Raw genomic sequence first — 6,000 nt, 5'->3', positions numbered from 1 at the left:
AAGCAAAATTAAATTTTACTCAACCTTAAAAGCTGCTTCCACTATTTTATACATAGCAATACACAATATTTTTTTTCGAGACAGGGTTTCTCTGTAGCTTTGGAGCCTGTCCTGAAATTAGCTCTTGTAGATCAGGCTGGCCTTGAACACACAAAGATCCACTTACCTCTGCCTCCCGAGTGCTGGGATTAAAGGTATGCGCCACCACTGCCCAGCCCAAAAATTATTTTTTAGACTCTATCAAATTTTGCCCATTGTTTTCACTCTTACCTTAGAGTTATTGCCATGTTGGGCTAACCTGATAATCCATCTCTCTCCTTTTTGTATGCGTACTCTCCAAGTATTCATACATAGTTGCTTGTCTCTCCTCCCTGCTATTCTTATTTGGGTAAGCAAGCTTTTTAAAATCTTTCTTCATAAACCAGTTGCTCGAGCCCTTGGCCACTTTTCTTGCTTCTCTGAAGTCCATCCAGTTCATCAGCATCCCTCATATGCAAAGAAGTTCGGGATGACTTGCTGGATCCTGCAACACTTTCTTCAGAAAACGATTATCATCCTGATTCTTTTGATGGTGAGAAATCCTTAGGCACAATGCTTCAAAAAATGTAAGGATTTTAGAATGGCTTGACAGAGACTATTTCCACCTAACTTTTCTTTCCTAATCTTCACTTCAAGCATGAGCACTTTGCAAATATTTCTTTCGCAGTTGTACTCTGTATTTCAAATTTGTCATGCTAAGGCATGTATTAGATGAATTTGCTTTCATCTTCCTCCACTAAGAAAAGCTGTCTCTCCTCCGTGTGTGCCTGACCTTTCTTTGTGTTGTTGTATTTCTCCAGCCTGGCCAATTTCTCCATCCAGGGCTATATGCAGGGTAATGGATATGATCTTTACACATTAGAAGGGTTATTAATGATAAGGTTAAATTAAAACCTTTATAACAGGACCCCCACTGAATCACCCTATATGGTCAGCCTATTGTTAGAAAACAGTTCACTTTATTTAAGGTCTTTCCACCTACATGTGACTGTGCTGTGTTAATCTGAATAAGATTCAAATAGGATCCTGTGAAACTGTAGCGTGGGTGTCATGTTCCTTTTAGTCACCAGTTTTGTGATTTGATCAGAAGGTTGTTAAGTTTGACTGTTAGAGTTCAGTTTTCAGTTTTGGAAGTTACTGCTATTAGCCAGAGGAAAAGAAATGATTAGGCTGTTTATAGCACCTGCAAGATCGATTTCTCTAAGTGAAAGCTATAGCATGCAGACTTTTAAAAATAATAAGCACTCGTTGTAAAATCATATAGATTCAGTAATATGCCTAGTTTCCATATTTATAGTCTTCTTTCACCGTTATCATCAAAATTTATGAATATGTCTACATAATGCGAGTATTTGTATTCAAGTTACAGAACTGGAAAAGGTGCTCACTCACTGCTCCTTGTTTGTAGTACTGCCTTTTCCATTATTCTCTGCTACCTGGAATCTAGTAAATGGTACCTGTCTCACCCACATGGACTTTCCTACGATCATGGAATTCCTTATCTATTTTACATCACGCTATATTGGAGTGCTTATTTTGAATACATGTAAAGGGAAATTAACTCAGAAAAGATGAGCACTGGGTTTTCTTTTTGTTGCTTTTTTTTTTTCAGCTAAGTACAGACAAGAAACATAATGAATGAATCAACAGTACATATTTTGATGAAAGCAATGTTAAACATACAAAACACTGCACATTCAAGAGGAGCCTTGCATCTTTCCCAGCTCAGAACACTGAAAATGAGATTCACAATCTTGTTAGTGTCAAACTATGATCATTCATGTTGCTCTACAATCAAAATAGTATTTTTGAAAGAACCGCACTGCACCTTTGATATTAAAGTTCTTTGCTGTCTGTGTGTTATGAAGGAAATGTTGTTCAAGAACAGCCTTAAGGAAAGCAGGAGACTTGTTCAAGAGAGAAGAGAACCCAGGAGGATACTCCGCAGAGTGTACGGAAGCTGGTCTCTTGCTATCATTTGAATTGCAAGAAGCGGCATTAAATATGTGTGCACATTGAAAGTAAACTTACATTATTCTTGTCAAACCTGAACTGTAGCTGCTCTGCATGTTGTGGGGGTGATGAGTTCATCTCCAGGGACAGGGTAAAAGGAAAAAGCCCAGGAGACTTCCACTCCAGAGGAAAAGCTATGCTGGCACGCCAGACAGAGAAAGCTGCCCTCTGCCCTTCACCTGGGGGCCCTGTGCTGTTCTGGCATGGGCCAACAAGTGGAGATTAAAAACAAGAGAAATATCTGGGACAGAAAAATGTCAAAACCTTAGAGTCAATTACAGCCTTAAAGAAAATAGTGTCTGGTTGGAAGTTACGTTATTAACAGTATGGAATGTAAAAGGGGAAAAGATTAAAATATCAACATACTACTTCCAAACTACACAACTTCCAGCCATATTGATCGTAAGATGGTCTGAACAGGACAAACTGAATGTGCTACAGAAACGCTTACATGCTGCTCAGGATCAAATTTGGCAGCAATACTTTTCAAACTCTCTTGTCTTTTTAATAGTCAAGGAGAGAATTAAAGACAATTGCTACTTCTTTTAGTAGCATGTTACACATAAATTTGAAAAATACTTTACCACAGATGAGTTTGGAACTTATGGACTGAGTGAGTTCAGCCTGAAGAACTTGGAAATGAAGCAAAGCAAGGCGACCACAGCAGCAAGCCTACCTTGTTCAGTGGCGCTGTTGAAATCTCTGATTCTACACGGGCATAAGTGTGTACTTTCTTACAGCATGCTTATCTTAGGAACACCTGGGTATCTCAGTTCAAGAGGAAAGCCCTCCCACTAAGGAGCTTCGTGCCCTTTCCAAAAATAAATAAATAAATAAATAATAAATGGATAAAGGACAATCTCAAATACTGCTCAGACTGATTTCAAAACCTCTATTCATTACATCAGCTTTGGGTGCACAGATTCCTTGGCTCCCATGCATATAATCATTCCACAGTTTCTTTTTTCCTTCTTCGCGAATGCAGCGTGGCAGCAAGCTTTCCGACATAGAAGCATGCTCACAGCCGTCTTCTTCCCCACTGCTTCTCTAAGAACTCAGACTCTAGCTCCTCTTTATAAAGCCCTCTTTTCTCACCCACATCATGAAAAGCTGTAATAACCTAATTCCTTAAAGCACCATTTGCATAAATAACAAACAGATCAGTCATCCGGTAGGCAGCCTTGTAGCCACCATTCCAAACACCGAAAGCTGCATTTTAGTAAGGAAAAAAAGCACTATTGCGGGGGGGTGGGGGGTAGATGTAAGACAGACAGAGCAGTACACCATATATAAAATGTCAAACATGTCAAAACACTCATGAATACCAACATCTCCCACCACACCACGGCCAATTTTAAAGGTTATTTAGGGCTAACACATCTGCAAGTGCAGATTTTACAGCAGCAGACTTTATTTTTCTCGGATATATTAAAAATAAGTCACTGGTGTGTCAAATGTTTGCGAGGTTGTTTCCCCACATGTAGCCCGTACTGCAACTTCTGCCCACCACTGCTCAGAGCGGGGCCCATTGCGCAAACCCCTGGTATTGGATGTGTTCATTACGAATCTCTGGAAGCATGTATTTATCTGAATCAATTCGGCATGCAGGAAGGAAAACTGAGCAGAAGGAACCAAATGTAGCCATCTTTATTTCTCAAAAATAAAAATGTCTCTTAGGGCCTCCGTTATTCAACGTTTCAGAATTATTTCAGAACATGTCACCAGGCTTCCTTGTCGCTAAGCCTCTGATCATGAATTATTTCTGAATAACTGCAGACAAGTGAGTTTTATAAAACAAAAAGCCTAACACATGCAGAACATGCTTATCCTATCCCCAGCCCTCAGATAACTGAAGCTTAAATTAAATGTCAAAGCTGAACAAAATCTATTGTATAAGCAAACAGCTGACCTAAATCCACCATATTTTGTTTGCCAGTGTATATATTCTAATAAATTTTGAAATATAATAAGGCTATTTCGCTACCCTTTGACCACACCAAGCTAGATGCAGAGAGCCTCCTGAAGAAATATTACTTTCTGTTCAGCTCTCTCAACAACATCTATTTATACCATTTGGTAGACTGTGAGAGCGGCTTTGAAAAAAAAAAAGTACCACTTGAGCACCATAGATACAAGACACAGAAGTAGAGGGAAGAGTACAGGATGCATGCAGAGCCAGGTTTTGGGTTTTGCTAGAAACCAAACCTGCTCAGAACTGGACTGCCATGAACCAGCTTTCTACCATTCACTGCAGTCTTCCTGACCAAAAACAAACAAACAAACAAATTTCAGAGGTTGGGTGGAAATTGAATGATAGATACAACAGAATTCAAACATCTTGAGAAAGAAAACACTCTTTAGCTTTCCTAAGTGCAATGACTTTCTTGGTGGCCTAAAGGTGTGCAGCCATCACTCCACTGTTTTCTTGGGTACCAAAGCAGACAACTATAAACTCCTTCACTGTGAAAAATCATGCCCCATTTAAAATGTCACAGGAAGCGGGGCGTGATGGCACATGATGTGATCCCAAGCAGACTAAAGTGGGAAGACCTTGAGTTCGAGGTCAGCCTGAGCTACATAGTAAGCTCTAACCCCAAGATGGAAGAGCAAAAGCCTTGTGCATCTGTGGCTATCCCACTTGAACTTCATGTCAGTGATCTAAATAGACTTGAAAGAGTAGCCTTTCAAGCCCAGAGATGAGAAATTCTTACATGTTGTCTACGAAACAGTGGGATAGGTCCAATCCTACTGAGGCAGTGCTAATCAAAGAGCTTAAAATGCATGCTTGACTCTGAATTAAAAGTCTGATAATGCCGGGTATTTACACAATGAGTTATTTTGCAATATTCTAATCATCTGTAAAATTAAAATAATGCTACCCTCACAGTTTAGAGGTCAGAGGATTGTATCAAATAGGATCTAACTTTCACATGTGGTAGAAGTTACTGTAATGGATGAACTTCAGACTGTGGAGTAATACCCCCTACCTGCTATCTCATTCTGCAGTGCCAATGGCCCCAGTCTTTAAAGGAGTCCACATCACCCCTGCTGAAGATCTCAGTCCTCTGAGGAAAGAACCTCAAGCTACAGTGTAATGTCATAGGATGTAACTTTCCATGCCAATGGACTTGTTCTTTTTAATTCTCTTGTTACATAACTTGAAGCCCCTGAGTGGTTCCCATTAACTTCCTATCCTCAAAGTCACACGGTCTTCAGATTCTGCTATTAAGAAGTCCATCGCAACCACCCACCCCTACGCCATCCTAAAACCTTTCTTACATGGGCTTGCTCACCCACTCTCCTCTCTCTTTTTCTTAGAACTCATTCCCATTGCTGCTGGTACCCAGCCATCCTCTGCTTCTAAGACATTTTAGACTTCTCATCTCTGCTTGCCTTCAACCCTACACTCGGATTAAATAGATCTTGTAAATTTCCTCTTCTGATTCCTCAGTTCTCCTTCAGTGTGGTTTGCTGTCATGCATCTCTGTTGCTACTCATTTCCCACGAGGGTTTCTGCTTCCTTCCTTCTGATTGACTCTAGCTTGACTAGGCTGAGTAGACAATGGACTGACCACTGTGTCTCCTTCTTTCTGGCTACCTTGATGCCTTCTTTGCTGGCCATTCTCTTCCTAGGGAAAAACTGTTGAAGAACACCTAGAGAGCCATTGTCTGTCTGCTGTGTTCCCTGACCTTCCTCCTGTTTGATAACTAATCAAAGGGCTTCCAGCAAACAGTGGGTCAGAGGATGAGAAGATGGTGAGTTCTGTTGAGTGAGGAGTTGGTTGCTTCACACACAGCACCACCACACTGCCCAGTCTCCTTCATAAACAGCAGCTGAAAAACTTTTGAACAGGAGACCTGCTCTTAGAAATTATTTCATATTGTGTCCCGAGAAAAGTTTCAGCAATCAGTACTTAGACTTCTCATAGTTCCTATCTTGTAAAAGCA

The sequence above is a fragment of the Chionomys nivalis genome, chromosome 22 (genome assembly GCF_950005125.1).
Source record: "Chionomys nivalis chromosome 22, mChiNiv1.1, whole genome shotgun sequence".
Taxonomy (NCBI): domain Eukaryota; kingdom Metazoa; phylum Chordata; class Mammalia; order Rodentia; family Cricetidae; genus Chionomys; species Chionomys nivalis.
The sequence above is the reverse complement of the archived record's forward strand: the minus strand, read 5'-3'. Positions refer to the sequence as shown.